Source organism: Eurosta solidaginis, chromosome 1, assembly GCF_040869045.1.
Source record: "Eurosta solidaginis isolate ZX-2024a chromosome 1, ASM4086904v1, whole genome shotgun sequence".
Classification (NCBI taxonomy): domain Eukaryota; kingdom Metazoa; phylum Arthropoda; class Insecta; order Diptera; family Tephritidae; genus Eurosta; species Eurosta solidaginis.
In genome coordinates, this window is record NC_090319.1 from 286,665,906 (window position 1) to 286,685,700 (window position 19,795).

Genomic DNA, 19,795 nt, shown 5'->3' on the forward strand with positions numbered 1-19,795 from the left:
TGCTTTTGAAAAAGGCTTTGTAGGCATTACAGTGTTTTAAGAGCATGTGTATTCAGGATTTTTCTTTCTCCTGTTTTAGTTTAACAATTTAGGAGCCGTATCTTGTCCCTCTTTGCCGCGGTGATGTGATGGTAGCGTGCTCCGCTAACCACACCGAAGATCCTGGTTTCAAGTCCCGGTCAAAGTAACAACAAAATTTTAGAAACAAGTTTTTAGAAGATAGTTTTTCTATGCGGAGTCGACTCTCGGCAGTGATTTGGCAAGCACTCCGAGTGTATTTCTGCCATGAAAAGCTCCTCAGTACAAACTCATCTACCTTGCAGATGCCGTTCGGAGTCGGTATAAAACATGTAGGTCCCACCTCGCCAATTTGTAAGAAACATTAAAAGAAGCATGACACAAATTGGAAGAGAAGTTCGGCCTAAAATTTTTTCAAAGGCTTTCACTTCTTATATTTATTATTTGTTGATCTTGCCTTGGTAAGTGAGAAATTTCATTCATGGACTTTTATTTATAATATTTAAAGAAATTTCTTGGAAGTTTGCAGTTTTCAGCAGTCCGAACCACAGTCATGGGGCTATTTATTTATTTATTTATTTATTATTTAAAGTCGACGACAAACTATGGTCGACTGCATAATATAAAAGATATATAAATATACAACTCAAAAGATAAAATTTAAGATATATCGAGATTTCAACAATGTTATATTACAAACAAAGAAATATTAATGAACATTACTATTTAATTTCAGAATATAATAATAATAAGAAATATGAGCAGAAATAAGATCTTATGCCGAAATCTTATACTGGCGGAATGCATCAGATTCCGCTCAGCATGATTTCGGAATGCAGTGGATTCCAATCTCCCTGTTGGAATGCAACAAGATTCCAATCAGCATGTCATGGGAATCCGGCAGTGCTAAGAGTAGTGTAATGAGGATACGCCATCACAAGGCATAAAAAAGTAACATGACCTGTGTTGTTGGAATGCACCGGATTCCAATCAGCTCGATGCCTGACCCATAAGATTATACTGCCGGAATGCATACGATTCCGGTCAGTGACTCTTGAAAAAGCATGTTTTTTACGTTGTTGGAATGCACCAGATTCCAATCAACACAGTACTGTCTTGTTCCTTCTTAATGAGACATGTTGATAAATGTTCCTCCATCCTTAAGCGAGATAGTTCCTGTTTTTTATCGAAGGAATAAAATGCCGGCAAATTAAATTAGCTTGTATCTCTTAAATTAGATAGGCAAGTATTGCATTACGTATAGTGGCAAAAGTACATTCAAGACTGATGCAGCTATACAAGTCATTGTAGTGCGCGCACCAGATAAGAAGAGGATTATTTTTAGCAAAGTTTCGTCGACAAAGGGGTAAATAGAAAGGCACGTAGTGTCTGGATACTCTAGGGGGAACCGCAAAAAACAAGCGGCTGAGGAGGTCCGCGGAATCAATTTCTCCAATAATGAGCTTATGGATGAACAATACCCCCAGTAATATTCTCCGATTTTCCAGAGTGGGTAAGTTAATAAGAAGAAGTCTACTTCTGTATGGAGGAAGGTGGAGACTTGAGTCCCAATTAAGGCCGCGCAATGCAAATATCAAAAATTGCTTTTGAACTGACTCAAGACGCTTTATATGCTTTTGAGAAACAGGGGACCAAACGCATGAGCAATACTTGAGTATTGGACGAACCAGCAATGTGTAAAGAACCTTAGTGAGGTACGGATCATCGAACTCTTTAGCCCATCTTTTAACAAATCCAAGTAAACCCAACGCTTTGTTGGCTATAGATGAAATATGCATGTTAAAATTCAATTTCGGATCAAAAAGGACACCTAGATCATTTGCAATAGATATACGCTCCAAAGGCGTACCATCTATTACATAAGATTTCAATGCTGGCTTCACTCGGTGAAATGTCATATGCTTACATTTAGAGCGATTTAAAGCTAATAAATTTGTTGTGCACCAACATTGGAACGAGTCCAAGTCGGCCTGAAGAAGATCCAAGGAACTCAAATCGGTAGGACAGTAAGTGTAGCAAAGTTTTACATCATCCGCATACATTATAGTATGGGAATATAATATTGTCTGTGGCAAGTCATTAATGAAAAGGGCAAAGAGCAAAGGGCCTAGATGACTTCCCTGGGGTACGCCGGAGGAAACTCCGAACGATTCCGACAGATTGCACTTGAACAGGACTTTTTGGGTCAGCCACATTAATAGGTGAAACGGAAAGCCCAGTAAATCAAGCTTATGAATAAGCAACTCGTGGTTGACGGTATCAAATGCTTTGCTGAAGTCCGTGTAGATGACATCCGTTTGCTTGTTCGCTAAAAATCCTTCCATAACTATAGAAGTGAATACAAGCAAATTTGTAGTGGTTGACCTTTGACGAATAAAACCGTGTTGGCATGGAGATAAAAGACTAGAACACTGATATTGCAGTTGATTGGTGACAATCTGTTCAAAGACTTTAGGAATGACTGAAAGTTTAGCAATACCCCTGTAGTTTTCAACTTTTGACCTACTACCTTTTTTATGCAGGGGTATAATAAAAGACTGTTTCCAAAGTGCCGGGAATGACGCAGATCCCAGAGATAGCTCAAATAATTTTAAAATAGGCTCATACATGTTTTCGGCGCAGTACCTAAGCACGCAGCTAGGAACACCGTCCGGTCCCGGAGAAAAGGTGGGCTTCAAAGATTGAAGACTCTGAAGAACAATATTACCATCAATAGCAGGATTCCTAATGTAATTCGAGCTATCTAAGCGATAGGGATATTGACCAGAATGAAAACAACTGGATGAATACGTGGACTTAAAGAACTCAGAAAATAGTTCAGCAACGTCGTCATCAGTGCAAGCTTTTTTACCTCCAAAGGTTAATGAGGAAGGATACCCAGAAGTTTTCCGCTTTGAATTTACGAAACTGTAAAACTTTTTTGGATTTCTAAAAAAATGGGCTTTACAACAACTCAAGTAATTTTTATAACAAAGCTGATTAAGACGGTGAAATTTAGAACGAGCTATTAGATATTTAGAGAGGTCAGCAGATGCTCCAGATTTCTTGAACCTCTTATAAAGCCTAGATTTGATGTTATTAAGTCTGATAAGTTGCCTTGAAAACCAAGGGGGCTTATTCGAACATAGGGTATAGCGAGTAGGAATGCAGGTATCAAAGAAGCTATCAAGCGTACTGTAAAATATAGAGATAGCCGAATCGACATCAGTGCAAGCATAGAGATCCGACCAATCATGGGAAGCCAACAGATCATTGAGCATAATGAAATTCGCTTTGTAAAAGCATCTAGATCGGGGACGAGACTGTACTTGAATCCTACGGGGTAGGCTGATATCAAGTGATATCTCTAGCGTAGGGTGAAGAGGGTCTTCTGGAAGGGATAAAGGTGGTATTTGCGTAAGGGCAGTACCCACCGAGCCATCCACAAATACTAAATCCAGCATTTTATTTCCACTATTTGGAACATTGTTAATCTGTAAAAGAGATCAGTCTAACAAGCAATTGAGAAACTCATGTTGAGCAGTGGGAGTTAAAAAGTTTGAATCACTTATATTAACCCAACTACTAACTGTTGGCAAGTTAAAGTCACCAACAACAACAAGTCGATCGTTATCTCCCAACTGTGAATGCAAATCACAGATGGCCGAGCTATGACTAGCATAAACATCCATATCCGAACGAGGTGGTATATACGAACAGCAAACAATTACGCTATAGCTACCGAATGAAAGCCTAACTGCTATGAATTCGATATGGGAGATATTGTCCAGCGAAATCAACTCAGACGATAGGTTAGATTCAACAGCAATAAGGACACCTCCCGCTCTAGAGATGCGATCACGCCGATAAACAGCATATTTATTTGAAAAAACCTCAGAATTGTAATTATCAGGCTTTAGCCAGGTCTCCGTAAAAGCTACAACTTGTGCAGAAAAGTTGAAAGAATTAAGGAAGAATGGAACAAGTTTTGATCGTAAACCACGAACATTTTGATAATTAATGAGAAGACGGGACAGATCAGCAATTACCTTTGTGTTGTTATTACTGTGTTCGTCATACCGTTTTTTGGCTGTAATAAAACAGGTTCGGCCCTCGCCTTTCTCGTGAACAAGTGAACCACAGTATGCTTGGGCCAAAAAGAGGAATCAAGTACCTTATCGAAATATTCATCTGAAAGGGATATTTTAAATGAGGAGATGTCTCTCTCATATTTAAAGTTAAATTTATACACATTGATGTTACTAGTGGGTGCAACACCAAGTTTAGAGCAAACGTAATGAGCAATGTCATTTTCGGTAAGCGAGGCGTGTAATCGGGACACAAATACAGCCCTACGAGGTGGCACGGCAGTCACCTGCAAAGGAGTAGCGGATAGCGCACCAGAGAGCTGGGAAGGTGCGGCCGTTATAGCGTTGGTTATCGAGCCCGTACTATTTTTTTCAGGTACACTTGTATCGCGAGCAACAACCCCAGTATCGGTAACTGTTATTGTTGGAGCTAAAAATACCGGTGGAGGTGTAGGATGAATTGGGGAGTCCAGCGAAATCAACATTGGTGACGTAGAACAAACAGCCGCAAAGGTACCACTATTAGTTCGTGCTTCGTTTAATTTGCCAGAGATCGTCTCACTGGAAGTCTCGACACAACCTTGTGGAGATTCTTGTGGAGATTTCTGAGCTGCATTGTTCATAACGTCTTTGGTTAGCCTGTTCGTATTAGTCAACGCGGTTGAAGGGACATTCGTAGGAGGACAGCTTTGCCCCTGACTCGAAGACAAGTTGGAGTCATTGTTGGGCATACATTTCTTTCGTTTTGGGGATTCAGATATCACTTTCAATTTTTTAAAGTGAGCCTCCATCGTTTTGAATCTTTCGTTAAGGTCACGAAACCCAATAAAAATGTTGTTGAACTCTTTCTGAGTTTGCCTCATAAAAGCTCGCATGTCATTTTCTACGGAACGACAATCATGACATGTCCAGTTCAGTCCAATTTTGCTGGATATTAGGTCAACCACCCGACCACCTATGTGAGAGAAACCGGCACAGATAACATGAGCCATATTATCACAGAGCCAACAACAAACATAAGTATCACCACGGGAAATTTTCTTTTGATTGGTGCACTTCTTGACACAGCAATCCAACATAATTGCAAAGTTAAACAAACCCAAAAGAAAAATAGGCAAAAGAAACTATAAGTATAAGATAAATTGAACAGCTGTTCAAAAATTATGGGCAAGAGTTATTTTGGAGCACTGGATGCAAATCGCAAGACAGCGTATAGCTAGCAGCGAACACAACACAAAGCAAAAAGGGCACACAATGACTTGCTAATAGCAGCTACCAACAAAAAGGTATGCAGTTATCACAAATTTTTGTGAAAATCTATGATATATGAACACACAGACTGAATGTTTAAATTGCACAAAAAGCCACTATGTATATTGCACTGTGTAAAGATTTAATACGAAATTAAACTTTTAAACTGTTTTCTATTCTATGAATAAATATTTATAAAAGATAAAACTTGTTTACAAAGTAAAAAGAATAACAATTCGAAGAGCGATCAAAAACACGTCCGCGCACGGCAAGGTTACCAGATCATATCGTTGACGTAGAAGCGTTTGTTTCACTAAACAGTCAGGATGACAGTTCCGTGTGTCACTCAATACTTTCTGCATATTTACATTTTTCATTGGCATCCTCCCAGTAGCTTCCGCTTATCTCTGCAAGCAAGATGAAAAGGTTTTTCAACATTTCGACGGCTGAGCGGAATATCACCGTATCTCAGCTGCCGTTTCGAACTCCAAATGACAAGTTCAAAATTTTGGCAAAACTCTCATTTTCTCTTATTTAGCTTCAGTTATAAAATTCATAAAAGTTTTTTCTTAAACTATCGAAAATAAATTAGAAAAATTTGTTTGCGAAGTTTGTAAAAACTGCACTGTCATTTTTCTGTTCGCTATTCTAAGCTCTTGACTTTAATATCGACTGCTAAGTGGAACATGACGCTATCCCGGCTGCTAGTTCGAAAACGCCATTTCCGACTCCAAACTATGCTGGGAAAGAAATCTTGAGGTGAGATCAAAGAAAGATCTAGCAGCGCAAGGCATATGTAGAAAGGCTATCAAGAGGAACTGGGGACTATCACCGCACATGATTTATGCATGGGCAACGCAGTCATTCGACCGATACTAACATATGTTGCTCTTTCCTGGTGAAAGGCGCTACACAAAAGTAGCATTCAATATAGGTTTGGAAAGGTGCAAAGGTTGGATGCCTGAGTATGTATGACAAAGTGAGCAGCGCTCCTCAGTAAGAGTTAAACGCAGCTTTTCACTTGATGCATCCACAAGTATTCGTGCAGGGATTGGTCGCGAAAGGGGCACATGAGATACCCAAGAAAGATTTCGAAATGAAAATAAGCGAGGAGGACATCGAGGAATATAATAATTGGGCAACGAACTAACTGTGGACCAACTGGGATGGTTGAGAGATCTCAAGATTCTTGCGCCCATGTTTGGATAAGAAAGGAACTAGCTTCCTTCTCAAGCTAAACATATCTGAAGTGAGATAACTTATCGGTGCCATTGCGCTATTGCCCCACTGTTCCAATGGTTGCGCATTGTGAAAAGAAGTCGATTAATCAATTTCTCTTCTGATATCGAGGACTGCAAATAAAACGACGCAGATTTCTGGGCGCAGGATTTTCAACGGTCTGGCAGAGGTTGGGAAGGTTGATATTTCATTCTTGCTTAAGTTTACCAGAGAGAGCTAGTGATTGTTTGAGGACCACCAGTCAGTGTTCTGGTTGGACGAGGATACCACCACCCGGCACTGACTTAGAGCACTGAAAATGGATAGAAATGTCACCGATTGAAAGTGCGGGCAACTCTCACGCAAGGTCTCTTAACCTAACCTAATCATTAACAGCTCCATAGACAAACTTTTCAGTATTAGGCTTCGAAGCATTCACATAAGAAGTCGTGCATTAAAAACAATAATAATAATAGCATAAGCATTCAAAAGATAAATAACAAATCACTATTTCTCAAAAGATATTTTCCTTCCACCATTTATCATTTCTTTTCATTTCATTCTTTTTCACTCAAACATTTTGCTTCTTTAAGTTCTTTATTAGCTAAGTTGCTTACGTATAAGTAGCCACTAACAAAAATACGACATGAGATAGATGTTTTAAACCACAGCAGCCACGTCGGCTGAATAGACTGAACTTTGCTTAACCTCATCACCTATAACAACAACAAACTACAAATGTCAACACTGTTGCCACAATAGCTGCTTAAGGCAAGTAATGAATAAACGTGAGATATACGAAAAGGCATCTAAGGGACAGAGCGAAATAAGTGAAAAGGGGGCGCAAATGTAAAGTGCTTTTTTCGATAGTTTTTAAGGAGATAAAAAAAAGAAACATTAAGAGTATGTCTGATTAGGAAAAACTGGGTTTGTTGTTATAACTGATTTGATTGCTCTCTCCTCCGGTAAGTATGCAAGGAAATGATAAGGCAGTATTTGAGAGAGATGGAGTGAGAGTGGGAGAGGAAAAGGAGATGGAGAGGAGGGCGATGAGGAGAGGAGGAGAGGAAGTGGGAGAAGGAGAGAGAAATACAGGCAGAGACGGTGGGAAGGAGGGTGCAGAAGAGGGAGAGAAAGGGAGAGGAAAAGAGAGAGGAGAAGATGATGATGGAGAGGGTGAAAAAGAGGGAGAGATAGAGAGTGAGAGAAAGAGGTAAAAGGAGAGAAAAAGAGAAAGGAAGAGGGACAGGGTCAAGAAGAAGGAGCGGGAGGAAGAGAGCGCGGGAGAGAAGCAAAGGGAAATTGAGTCGGACAGGAAGATAAGGACTAAAAAAAATGAAGAGGGTGAGGAAGAAGAATACAGAGAGGAAAATAAAGAAAAAGGGGAAGATAAAGATGAAAGGGGAGATTAAAAGGAAGACTATGAGGAAGAGGAAGATGAAAGGGCAGACCAAAGGGAAGTGGAAGAGAAAAAGGAAAAGGGAATGAGACGGGGTCAATTTGATATTTTAGCTTTATTTAATGAGAATTAAGTAATCCTACTTAAAGCGGAATCAAAATAATTAAAATCCAGACACTCTCGTTTATTATGATGGATCTTGGTTTATATGGAGGTTCAAAATTCTGGACTACCAGTTTAAACTTACCCTTCTCTCATCAAAAACTAAGTATATAACTTTTTACTCATCGAAATTGAATCATAACGTCTTAATTACCGAGTCATGTCGAAATACAAAAGTACTTGGTTTATGTAAAAATCATAAGTTGCATCAATAGACCGGAAACAGTCAGTGGCTTGGCTATTTGATAGACGTACATACATTCATAAGAATGAATTTATAAATATTAATGTTTAAGCAGTTTGTTGCTTGATTAATACGAAAGTCATGGCAAGAAGAAAATGAAAAGGAGATCACCAAGTTAGTTATTTATTTATGAATTTTCTTACGACGTAAATGTCGTTGAACCCGCAAATGGTTAACACTCATCCTTAAGCTTCGGAACTGTGTATGATTTTAAACCAAAGTTACTTGTTCCAACAGCAACAATGAGAAATAACAGCAAATAACAAAGGCAGCTGTTGCTGATAATAATGGCATATAGCATTGGGTATATAGCATTTTGAATTGCAAGTGTGGTAGTGTGACGTATGCATGTGGTATTTTCAGCTCATCGCATTCGACCGCATTATATTTGTAAGGTAAAGTGTCTGGTGCAAAGCGTTTCTTGGCTGAAAAGTGGAGCTTACGAATCGTCGCTAAATATAAAATCTGTATGTATTTTTGTGTTCATATTCGTAACCGTAGGTCATGCAGCATTTAAAGATTTTAGCGTACACAATGCTTCATCGTTATATTTATTTATATACATATACCTACATATATACCTAGATGCAAATACAGCCTACTGCGTTATATAAGAAACAAAGGCTTTTGTGATACGCTGTTTTCCACGTCGCTGAAAAACAGGAAATTACATTAACGGAATCCAATAGTGTATGTATGTGTGTTTATAATTCTATTTTACTCAAATAATAAAAAAAAAAATTACGTATACGCGCCGGTACCCGTCATGTGGTGCGGATATGACAAATTTCTAAGCAATTATTTTACTATGAATTCAAGAGCGTAGGCTTTACTGCTTTGGCTCTTAACTAAAAACAAATCGTAACTTTATTGGAAAAATTATTTAGTGCGCTCTTATAGTTTGGTAGGTTAAGTTATGTTGAACTGGCCGGTCCATGAGGACCTCACATAGACCGAATGAGTCCGCAGTGTTACCAGAAGTTTATTTAACGACCAAACTAAACAACCCTATCAAAAACCAGAACCAATATTATAAAATAACTCCGTCCACTTGGCAAATACTAGAAGCCTTCTGGGACATATGCTACTTGCTGCTTCTAGATCAAAAGCTGGAGTCTTAGCCTGGCAAGCGCAGGGCACGAACACTAAACGTGCTCGATCATATCCTCCTCTAATCCGCACTTCCTATATCTTGAAATATTCGTGTATGGGGATAGACGAAACAGTTTCAATATACCATGACTCGTAGCTATTGTGAATCATATTTAATTTCCGAAAATCTTTTAAAAATGTACTATGTGATAAAACTTGAGTGTGAAGTACTCGCGAGGTTCGATGTGGAAACATACAGTTTTACGTCTAGAAAATTAATGTTTTGAGCTAACTACAGGTCGTCGGCTTCTTAAGGGTATAGACCGAAACCAAAAATTTATTGTTTTTTAATCGGCTTATTATCGATAGCGAATTAATATCATCGTATTATCTGTTTGTTATTGGATTGCTAACTCCGAGACATCGGCTTCTTTTTGATTTCCTATAGGCTTTTTAAAGGAAAGGTTACAGATGTGCCATCGGTTTTATGTACAGCCCAGTTCTAAATATTCCCTCAGAGTTTTATTCTCACGGAATTTTTTTTCTCGCGGAAAAATTCCTCCAATTACAATAATAATTAAGGAATAGGACTTTATAAGTTAGCTGTTTTCTCAAATGCAGAGTTTAATTATAGCTGCGAATAAGTTTAAAATTGAAAAATAAAGTATTGCATTTCATATGGCATTGGACGAAATGAGTATTGAATTGGTGCCACAGCAGCATGAGTAAGGAGCATAAGAAGAAGGGTGCTTGCTTATACAGTTCCGCTGGATTTGCCTTCTCCCATTCAGCAAGGCAGTTTTCCGGCGGCCGTGTCAAGTTCATTGTTACATTGTTCAGAATAAGGCGAAAAAGGGAGAAGTGGAAACATTCTGAAGGAGTTTTTATTCAGAATAAGAAAAATGGGAGTTCGGAAAATTCTCGCAAAAAATTTTTGTTTAGAACCGGGCTGCTAAAAGTTCCACCGGTATGTTATCTTAACGAAACGATGAAGAGTCGGATATTTTTCGATATCAAAACGTGAATTTTTCGATAACGATTCGATATTTCTTCGAAAATAATTCGATAAGCTTCCGGTACAAAATCGATAACTTTTTGATAACATATCAATAACTATTCAATAATAAATCGACTACTTTTCGATAACTAATGTATATGTTTTTGCTACCGAATCGATAAGTTTTTGATAACAAATCGATTACTTTTCAAAACATATCGATAATTGTTCGATAAATGATCGACAACTTTTCGAAAATAAAAAGATAATTTCTATTTTCAACAACTTTGAGATGGTAAATCTATAACAAACAGATCACTCGTCGATAAAAAAACAACAGAAACTCAATGATATATTTCTTTATCGATAATAAATGTATTACAATCCGATCACTAATCGATAACTAGTATTTCTAGTCTTTACCTCGTTGATAACACATCAGTAAAAAACCGATAAGATAAGTGTATAAGAAATATACAATTCGCCCATTACTCGTCGATAACTACCCGATAGCAAATATTTAACACTTTGATAACAAATTCAAAGAACGCCGGGACCTAATTTGCTGACTGATTTCACTCATGCCGCACACCTAGATCAACAGGAAAATTTCGACGCTAAGTAAATGAAGCCACAACAACAATAAAGCAGGCAGTCGCTTGTATCTACATAAACGAATCAATAATTATGTCTACTCATACGGACGTACACGCAGCGGAGAGAGGCGCACAAACACGTGCATATATCTGAGATACTCCCGAAAGTATGCAATCATTTGTGCAAGTATCAGTCACATATACACATGCATGGGCCATGCGAGAAGCTATACATCAGCTGATAAATAAGTAGTAGATTCTAGATATAGAAGCGGCTAGAAATATGTCAACGAGGAAGCCAAACAATATAAAAAGCAGCAACAGTTGAGGCACGACAATCAGTTTGATTTAAGCAAGCTATTGGTTTTGAAGTATCAGTGTTATTGTGAAGTACTTTAATGAAGGCCATTTTGCATTCTTGAATAGTGGAGTTATTTATTCAACAGTTTAGTGATTCGAACGTTAGTAGAAGGTTGCAAATAAGCGGAATTGCACTAAATTCGTTAAAATTGGTGTCAAAAGAGGAATTGTTGAATAAATTCCGAAGATTTCGAATACAACAAGGACATGGCAGAGTGGAGTGAACTGTATATCCAGCAACTGAAGAAGGAGTTGGAGAGCCGTGGATTGAATACAACCGGCAATAAACTCGAACCTCAGGCACGACTACGAGAGGCAATAGTAGCAGAAGGAATTAGCGTGGAACAGTATGTCTTTCATCTTGATGGCGACGAGACAACAACAAAAATTGAAGAGAAAAACGACACATCGAGGACTGTTACGAGCACAGACTTGAACACGATTTTGGCTGCAATACCTGCTCAAACATCGACAGTCTCATCTCAGCTGGCAGAACAGAAGACATATATGCCATCTCAACTAGAATCCCAGGAGGATCGTATAACATCCAAGATGGAATCCCAAGAGACACGAATAACATCTAAGATCAAAGCACAGGAGGCGCGTATTTCAGAAATGTCGACACAGATTACATCTAAGATGGAAACACAGTTAGAAGAACAGAAGACATATATGGCTGAGAAATTGAAAGCACAAGAAACTTGCATATCCTCGCAACTGTCAGAACAGGAAGCAAGGGTGTCATCAAAACTGGAAGCGCAGGATGTAAAAATCGCTCAATTTCAGGCAGAAGTCGATGATTTGAAGGGTCGTATGGAGCAGTTACAACTAAATCGCCCAGCTGTCTCAGCAAGTAATCCAAAGGTAAAAACACCATCCTTTGACGGGTCTGTTCCTTTCCAGGTCTTTAAGCTGCAATTTGAGAAGACGTCAGCCGTGAACAACTGGAATGCGGAAGATAAAGTTGCTGAACTGTTCGTGGCATTGAAAGGACCTGCAGCGGAAATCTTGCAGACGATTCCAGAGTACGAACGGAACAGTTATGACGCATTGATAGCTGCTGTAGAACGAAGGTACGGAAGCGAACACAGGAAACAGATATATCAAATAGAATTGCAGAACCGTTACCAAAAAGCTAATGAGACTTTGCAAGAGTTTGCTTCGGATGTTGAAAGGTTGGCTCATTTGGCAAATGCGGACGCAGCCATTGAGTATACCGAGAGGGTAAAAATCCAGAGCTTTATTAATGGAATACGGGATGTCGAAACGAAGCGAGCGACATACGCAAACCCGAAACCTACATTCACAGAAATGGTATCGCATGCTCTGATTCAGGAAACAGCGTCGCTTCTGTGCAATCCGGTTTTCAAAACCCGGCGGGTGGAAGTAGAAAGGTCAGAGTGGGTAGACGCAATTTTAGAAGCTTTAAAAGGAACGCCACACAAGAATAATGGTGCAATCAAATGTTTTAAGTGTGGAAAGCCATGGCACATTGCACGTCATTGCAGCACCGGTCCTAGTAGTTCCAACTTGGCTGGTCGTAAACGTAAAGCTGGAGGAGATAAGCAAGAGCGAGTCAGATGTAAAGATCGAAAACTTGGCCCAGCTATTGAATGTTCTGTGATGTCTGTATCGCAAATTGGAAGAAAATCAAGCAGTCTTAGCGTCAGAGGGAATGTGTATGGAAAAAAACGTGTACTGACTGTAGATACAGGCGCATCTCATTCCTTGATCCGATCTGATTTGGTCAACAGGAGAGTAAAACCATTACCTGAAGCAAGGTTGCGTACGGTCACTGGGGAGTATACCTAAGTCCGGGGAGAAATGAACTGTGAAGTTAAATTGGGAAGATCATAGTTCTACACAAATTCGTTGTTGCGGAGATTATTGATGAAGTCATATTGGGAGTGGACTTCTTAGTTGACCATGACATTAGGATCGACATGCAGAGAGGGATTATACTATATAAGAACCATTATATACCACTTAACTTCAGTTTGGAAAGAGGTTTCAGTAGTACTCGAGTACTGGTGGAGAAGATCCGACAAACAGCATGAAAGTCAAAGGTTGATGGATCCAATGGGCCAAATAAAGCGAAATCAAAAGTACCTGCAAGAGAAACACTGGCATTGACAAAACCAAATGGACGCACAAAAATGAAGGAACGAATTTCCCAGAAAGAATGCGAGGGTAGTTTCAAGCTTGGGTGCACTACTGTTGTGAAACGTGGGAACGATACTGATTATGCGAAGCCAATTCGTCAAGCGCAAGCTCTACGAAATAGTTCCTTGGCCAAAAAACAGAGTGTGAGGAATCGGCCCAGGGTAATGATTAGTAAGATGAAACACAGGTACGAAAAGAAAAATAATTTGGAAGGTTTCCGAGAGGGTGATTTGGGACAGCTATACAACCCTCACCGGCGGAAAGGTGTTCCATCCGAATTTTGGTGCAGTTGGGAAGGCCCGTGTAGAGTTCTGAAGAGCATCAGTGATGTCATCTACCGCATACAAACAATTGGGAAACCACGAAATAGAAGGGTGGTTCATTTGGAGAGGCTAGCAGTGGTTAGGTCGAGAGATTTGTCTGATGGGGACGATCAGACTTAGGTGGAGGGCAGTGTGACGAATATTAGTGAAACTACGTGATACTCACATCACTAGTCTGATGCTAAGTAAATGAAGCCACAACAACAATAAAGCAAGCAGTCACTTGTATCTACATAAACGAATCAATCATTACGTCTACACATACGGACGTACACGCAGCGGAGAGAGACACACAAACACGTGCATATATCTGAGATACTCCCGAAAGTATGCAGTCATTTGTGCAAGTATCACTCACATATACACATGCATGGGCCATGCAAGAAGCTTTAAAATCGTGCATCTGTAGTTATAGCTGATAAATAAGTAGTAGTTCTAGGAATAGAAGCGCCTAGAAATATGTCAACAGTATAAAAAGCAGCAACAGTTGAGGCACGACAATCAGTTTTATTTGAGCAAGCTATTGGTTTGGAAGTATCAGTGTTATTGTGAAGTACTTTAATAAAGGTCATTTTGCATCATTGAATAGTGGAATTATTTATTCAACAGTTTAGTGATTCGGACGTTAGTAGAAGGTTTCAAATAAGCGGAATTGCACTAAATTCGTTACAATATACTCAACTTATGAGTACTTTCATTAATAATCGAGAAAAGACTTTGTTACAAAATATAGAAATTGCACTAGCGCAAATGGGGCAAATAGTCAGCTGGGATTTTACTGAGCAAAGAAAATTGTTCAAGGAGAAATGTAGTAATCAAAATAACGCCATGATGCATAGCAGCCAACAAGGTTGGATAATTATATAATTATTTCGAATATATTTTTCAAAATAGTGCAATATCTTAATGAATATCACAATAAAATATTTCTCGAGCTGTATATACATCTCTGCTACCTTTACTACGTATGGTCAAATAAGAATCGTTTTCCTTCCTTCTTTTGGAGCACCATTATTTTAAGGCTTTGAGCAGATACTACTGCTCCACATGGAAGGAGAAGGTTGGATGACGCTAAGGGTTCACTCTGTGCTAAGGCGTCTACCACGTTATCCCCAAAACCAAAATGCCCAAAACAAAATCCCCAAATCAAAATCCCCAAAATCAAAATCCCCAAAATCAAAGTTTCCAAAATCAAAATCCCCAAACTCATAATCTCTACCACAAAATCCCCATTTTATATGTGAAATAAATTCAAATTAGGTTTAAAATCGCCGCGACCAAAAAAGGCTAATAATCCATACCAACTTTCTGCATAGGCGGCCTTCGGCCGCGCTTATAAAAAATAACCCTGGGCTACGCCATACCAAGTCCGGGTGTGTAGTATAACCGTGGCTACCGCCACGGTGATGTCCTTCTGCGTAGTACACGCTTCTGTTAGCTTGTTCGAATTAGAGCGACTAGCAGTCCTATATATGGATAAGTAAAAATATGCATTGCCAAAACGTGAATGTATAGTTATACATACATAAATATGAATGAAAGAGGAAAGAGATATAGCTATATTTACACGGTCATGATGTTTATCATAGCACTGGGGTTTTGTGTTTGGGTATTTTTTTTCTTTGGGGATTTTGTGTTTGGGTATTTTTTTTTTTGGATTTCGTGGCACTCCCTATATAAAACCTTATTGCTGCAAGAAGAAGAACAAGAAAAAGCAGTACTTTCGGTGAAGAGAGTCCCTTGCCAGATATAATATAGATTCTCTACATTTCGCTACTTTCACTATAAGAATATAACTCAGCTTTATGAGATTTAGCGGATTATGTAGCGCAAACCCCTCAAGTGGTTTCTAGTGCACATCATAACTTTTTGAATCCAATCGTCAATATCACCGACCCGTGGCTAATTATTTTTATTAAGCATGCAAGGCTCTGACAACCTCAAGCTCTCATAGAAAAAGAGGTTTCATGAACTTGCAGGCAGTTACACCATCAGCATCTACAAAACTCCCCAACAACTTCGGAAAGTCTCCTTATTGCTACAAGAATAAGAAGAAGAAAATGTGGTCGCCAAACTCTACACAACTTCGTACGCACTTAGTACTGCAATACAGCTTTATTTACTTCTTTTTTATACCCCCTTCTCTATCTTAGCTCAGATTTTTCAGTAGCAAGCTTTCACATACCAATTTCGCCACTATCAAGCTGATACTTCAGCCCTCTAAAAGCGAATCCTCACTGCAGAAACCATGTAAAAAGCGGTCCCATTTGTGAGACTGCAGCTGTATGTAGATATGTATTCACTTATGTGCGTATTTGTATGCCATTTTAACTTCATCTGGAAAACAAAAGGTCGCTAGTTGACACATTTTAAAATTTAATTACCATTCACTGCGTAAATTCTTGCCTACCTTTTGCCTCACTCGTCTTAATCGTTTACTGCCAAAGACTTCACTTATCTGCTTCTCAAAACTAAGTATTTTCACTTCGTTCATATATTTTTATACGTTTTGCCATTTCTAGCCCGATTGCTGTAGCAACACTTCAACCTCGACCGCACTATTTTACAATTTAACTTATTCATAGCCTTTGCGTATGTACATATATATGTAAGCAGGTATACATTTGTATGTTGCAACTTTGCATGATTCTTACGTCATCGTAGCGCATACGAACATTTATTTGGTTCTCCAGAACTAGGCTATTCCATCAAAGTTTATAGTATTGTTGTTGTTGGTATTTTGCATGCGTTTAGTTTCCTTTATGTAGTATATTCTAAGAATGTTAAGAGGAAAAAGTTTTGAAGCGGTTTATTTAAGATTTCTTCAGGTTTAGTTGGGGACTTCATTGGTAGTTGATGCAGGACCTCAAACTTAATAGAGAAAAAAACTCAAATCCAGGAAGACGCGAAATTCTAGTAGCAAAAGCTGGATTTGGGAAAGAAAGGATTGAAACGGTCTTTCGTTAGGTTCAGTAAAACGACAACTGACGAATTTGTTAATAAATATTTAGTATGTCAAAATCGTTATAGAACCAACGTCTTCAAGGATCAACTTCATTGAAAAGTAGCGTTCCATGTTTGGCCTTGACGGCTTGCCCTTGATGCTTCTTATCGTAGTGAAGGCATATCCAGGAATGCATTGGAGACTATTCATAAAAATACCAATACATATACATATAAGTAACCGAAAAAATATTTGATGACATAGCGAATGCGGAAGCCAAAAATCTAACCACTTAACCTATTATCTTATTTCAATTAGTTACCGCAGCTGGAATTAGATTCAGTAAAACTTCACAAATTCAGTATGAAAAGGCAATGGTTACATGAACCCGTAAAGCTTATACGGCAAAACCAGCAACCAATGCAAACTAATAATAAGTTTCTTTCTGCTCAATAACCACAGAAAAGTCGAAACTAAATTTGCAAATGCATTGTCAAATTCGAAGCATATGTGAAAATTCATAAGTTTAAGTATAACCATCCCTGTGGGAAATAGCGTAAATAATTTTCGGATTTGAAAAAACTGATCCGGTTAAAATCCAAAACGGGTTGAATCTAACTGTATTCGAAATATGATCATTTTCAGTACCAGCTCCTACCGAAAAAAAACGCCAAACTACTTGGCAATCTCCTGATCGAAGAACAGTAAACCAAATCGAGCACGTCGTAATCGACGGCATGGAAAGTTTTATTGACCTCAACGTATGCACCTTACGAGGTCCACTAAATTGTGGCAGCACAGAAACATGCAGCAAAGAAACTGCAGCAGAGCAGTGACAAGGATAGTTTTCCGTCAAAATGCCGCTATGAAAATAGACAGCTCGTAATTATCCCATTCGACTGTCACCGATACCTGCTAACTGAGAGCAGTCTTCAACCCAGTGATGAAGACGAGTAGTGGCAGCACATTTCTCCCTCATTAAAAGGAAACAAAGTGAATCAAAACTGCATGAGACAACGATATTCATATACTGCCTGATTGGAATAATGCCCGAAAGTTCTACCAAAAATCCAGCGTATGACAGAAGATTTCTAGAACGGGGCATATTTCTGCAGGAATGATAATAATGGCGACTTGGTATTTCTCCTCATTGTTAGCTAGCGAGAAAGAAGACGAGTCCTATACCCTAATGACTGGTAACAGAAACTACATTCCACCCTCGACTATAGTGAAGTCAGAATGAAAAAATTCCGGCTAAAGGATAACAAGGCGCCGAGTAATGACGTACTACCCGCGAAGCTGTCCAAACAGGGAGGCAAAGAGTTGTTAAAAGGCATGCAATATGGTTGTACGAGCACATGCTTCCAGAATGGAATTTAAGTGAGGTCTGCCCAAACCACATGAAAGACGACCCAAAAAATCTCACTTATTACCGCGGGATCAGCCTGTCTAATATCGCGTATTAGGATTTTTCTAGCATCTAGCGAAAGGCTGAAACTCAAAGTCAACGAACTGATTGGATATTCTCAGTGTTGCGTCAGATCTGGTAAATTTATTATTGCCCACATCTTCAGGATGCGCTAAATACTGAAGAAGACTCTATGTCTGAAGTTAAGCTCCTTGCAAAGTTAATAAGTCAATGCCAAATGACGTTAAGCAGCATCAGCAGCTCCATAAGCTGTGGATAGGTCTTCTACGAGCCTTTTCAAATATAACGCTGAAGAAGATAATTCTAGCAGCAGAAACTTAACCGTAATGGCACAATCTTTTTTAAGAGTGCAGAGACTTCGCTCAGTGCGGTCCATAGAGTTGGCAAAGGAGGGTTCAACACTTGTTAAAATGACAATAGCCGTCTCAATCTATATAGGAGAAATTAAAATAAGACAGTAACTGTAATGATCTATAAAACAGGAAAGGCGTGGACAAAAGCGCGAAGCTGCAAAATTTATAAGATCATCTGCAAATCCTTCCGGTATTAGAGGCACAAAGTGGCTAATATCTCTGAAGAGAGAAAACTTAAGGATCACGATGGGCATACTAATTGGACACTGCCTTCTATCGTCACATCTTTTTAAGTTAGGTCTCGCCAGCAACATCAGGTGTAGGAAGTGAGAGCTGCAGGAAGAAACGGTTAAGCACGTTCTCTGTTCATGTCCTCCGGTCGAGGCGGCAATTAAACTTCCAGTTATTTTATAATATAAGTCCTGGTACCTGATTGGGGTTCTTCTGTTTGGTCGTCAAACAAATCCTGTTAATACTATGAACACATTCAGTCTTGTGTGGTCTTTATTGACGGGTCAGTTCAACTTAACCCAACAATTGCGGGTGAATTCTGATGACATTAATATTATTGGTCTAAAAAAGCAAGCCGTTATAGTAACAGTTGCCAATAAGGGCTACCTTGGACTGAGTAGGCAAGTGACGAGCGATGAATAAAAATCACGCTCTACAAGCCGCTCAACATACCTATCCTAATAAATTACTCTAAGTAGTGTACGGTATCGAGAGAGATAATTTGGCTCCTTGAGTGTTCGAGCGTAAATTTCTCCAAAAGATTCATGGTCCTGTCCGTGATCCGACAGTGCAAATCGAAGGAGGTATAATTTTGAGCTGTATACGCAAATATGCAGCTAGTGCAGAAAATAATAGCCCAAGGCTTCGCTAGCGAGGTCATGTTATGCGAATGGACGAGGGCGCTGCGACCAAGAAAGTATTTCAGTTGACACCGCAGTTTGGAAGCAGAGGAAGCGGATAGCTCTTCTTAGTTGGCAAAGGCAAGTAGTGGAAAAGTTGATTCGCGTTGTCGCTCCCAATTGGCGTCAGTTAACGCGAGCCTTTTTCGTACTTCTTACTTACAGCTTTTTTTTAAGTTTTTTTTTTTATTCACGCCTAAAATAAAAATATTTTTTTATTGCCAGGACTTCATAGGACCCTAAAAAA

At 39.1% G+C, this 19,795-nt stretch overlaps 1 protein-coding gene across 3 annotated transcripts in view; it reads left to right on the plus strand.

The window, feature by feature from the left end:
* naz (nazgul) overlaps positions 1–19,795 on the plus strand; it is a 75,272-nt gene that overhangs the window by 53,465 nt on the left and 2,012 nt on the right. The window lies entirely within an intron of this gene.